The sequence below is a fragment of the Macrosteles quadrilineatus genome, unplaced genomic scaffold, assembly GCF_028750875.1.
Source record: "Macrosteles quadrilineatus isolate MER2022 unplaced genomic scaffold, UCM_ALF_1.0 Scaffold_9__3_contigs__length_116548681, whole genome shotgun sequence".
NCBI lineage: Eukaryota > Metazoa > Arthropoda > Insecta > Hemiptera > Cicadellidae > Macrosteles > Macrosteles quadrilineatus.
In genome coordinates this window covers 96,971,678-96,974,318 of record NW_026542602.1, presented here as the reverse complement: position 1 = coordinate 96,974,318, position 2,641 = coordinate 96,971,678, and the positions used below count along the sequence as shown (strand labels likewise).

Genomic DNA, 2,641 nt, shown 5'->3' with positions numbered 1-2,641 from the left:
TTCTTGTGGAGAAAATGAAAACTGTTGTAGTTTGCTTGTTTATGAGCATATTTTAATCAAATTTGGAAAATGCATTTATTTCATACTAAACTATTACATTTAAAAAAAAAAAATACCTTTTTAACCTCCCTGTTGCAGCAAACCTAAGTACTCGTTAAACTAATTCTGTTTAAATAGGGAACAAATGTGATATTTTTAAGGAGACATTTTAGTGTAAATCAGGCAAATGGAAATTCGCTAAGTCTGCAGGTTTGCTGCGGCGGGGGTATTTTACATTCGTGATGGAAAATGTCCGCAATAAACCTTTGAACAAACAAACAGTAGTAGTAGTTTAACAAGACAAGGGCCGTATTGTATTACGACTAAAGAATGCTTCTTGTTGTAACTGTTACATTTATTCAGTTCCTTTTGACTAGAATGAGAGAGTAGTAGCACGGCCTCCTGGCAGTAGTCTGTTAGAGACCCTAGGAACATGTTCCTTAAAAGTAGGATTTATTTCTACTACTAAGCGGTCGTTCTCCATCAATCGCCATACATCCATTCGTTATTATGAGCCTCCGTAGAGGCTGCCAAAAATTGCCGATGTGGGCTATATTTCAAGCCCCCATGGCGGGGTATTGGTAAAAGTTTTCAATTAGCAATAATCGCACCTCAGTTAAACTTCATTGGTTACGATATTGCCACTGCGCAAAGTTGTCTAAATGGGGAAATTCAAGGTACCCAACCAAACATGGATGCTGTTTTCAAAGCGAGAGCCAATCGGTAAATTACAATATTGTTGTCTTAAACAAATTACTATTACTTTAAAAGTTATTTAAACCTATTTAATACATATTACTAGCCCCTTTCTGAGGATAGTATTTATCGAAAAGTGTCTGTAATTCTTTTAATTTATTAGGAAACACAACTTTCGTTTGTTGAAATCGCTGAATCGCTCTAGCGGCTACACACTCTGTACTATTTCTGCTGCTGTACGTAGTTTCGTTTTGCACCGCTAGAGTGCTGTTAGTAAAACAGCTAGCGCTTCGAACTAGGAAGTAGGAAGTTGCCGCATTCAGTTTCAGTTAGCGCTGCTAGGATCGCTAGCTGCAAACGGGTAAGGTACCGGGTGATTGATTATAAATGAATATCGGGGTTTTAACAGTTTATAACTTTTATACTATTAAATTTACCGCTATAAATAACGCATCAGATGGAAAAGCAACTCAAAGAGTTTATGCCCTACAACCAAAAAGACATATCATTTAACAAAATCGATCCAGTATTAGAACTGTAGATTTAATTGTACAAGTAAAAAGAAATCTCTAACTTTTTTCACCAGTATATGTTCGGAGTTTGTTTAATGTTTTTGCAAATAGCTTTTAAATTGTGAGGAAATCGACCAAAGTAATAATCCGAAAGAATAACATTTCCTACAATTTTATTAAGCATTTCTTGAAAATACTCAATAAAGGTAGCCAAATATTGCCTTAAAATGAAAAAAAAAAAAAAAACGGAAATCCCCGTCTGTAAGGTGGACAATAGAAATAGCAAACATTAAATTTCATAAAGTAGGTATAGGGGGAGAAAGTAAAATTAACTTTTTTACTGGGCCCAGCTGTCCTTGATCATTGGGCTATTGATCCTGGCTAAACCATCTGGTCTTAAATAACAAAGATGTCACTCATCCAACAATCATCGTCCATTAATTTTCGAATTTAAATACGCAACCTTTTCAGAGTCATACAAATCTACCTAATCTAGCCTATAAAAGTGAGTAAATTAATTGTCATTGCATTTTATTTTCAGAGACCTTTCACAGTAAAATAATAACCACGAAAAAATCAACCGCACCTTAGTTTAAAAACATAAAAAACCTTTTTCTATTTCAATGGGTTATAATGTTGAGAATTGTATTACTGTGTTTTCCACAGTGAGAAAGAAAGACATTTTAGTCCAAGAAAACTACAGTTAATACATCTTTTCCCGTGGAAAAATTACAACAGAAGCTTTTTAGTGTGTAGCCTATTTTACTGACAAATTACTGCTTTATAACATCCAAAATCAGACAAAATCCGCCCTCCAATTGGTAGTTTTTTTAGTCTATCAGAGAGGTCGACAGCTGTTTTTAACCATGCAAATGCGAAGTTAACTTTACTATAAGCTTCCGGAAGTATAACCCTAATAGATTATTAGTATAATCGTTGTATTAATAGTCAAAGGTATAAAGGATTACCGGGAGTAACAATATTAAAATAAAAACAATACATAGTGTGAAAAATCCTGAAATGCAGTATTTAAGTTGCTATCCACAACATTTAGCTTCCATACACACGGTTATTAAGTTAATATAAGGTACATAATCTAACTAACTAAGGTCATGGTGGAACTATTGTAGGACAACCATAGATTAAACATACTATGTTTAATCTATGGTACAACCTAGATTTCCTATAGTCATGGAACAGCTGAAGCCAATTTTATCGTTGGTTCTATCCGGTGCACTGTAGAGGTCGTGTTTTGTTTACAATTTGTTTCTTGTTATTTTAGTAATTTAAAACCCCGTTTAACCAAATAAAACTATTTAATTATAAACAATAACTCATATACTAGTTATACAACCAAACAGTACAGCACAAATCATGAAATTAACTCTTAAATA

General features: G+C 33.7%; 1 non-coding gene across 1 annotated transcript; it reads right to left on the bottom strand.

Moving 5' to 3' along the window:
- Positions 1 to 554: 554 nt before the first annotated feature.
- On the bottom strand, positions 555 to 695 carry LOC129004523 (U4 spliceosomal RNA). The gene has a single exon (XR_008491727.1). It is a non-coding gene; the product is annotated as a U4 spliceosomal RNA (small nuclear RNA).
- Positions 696 to 2,641: the final 1,946 nt, after the last annotated feature.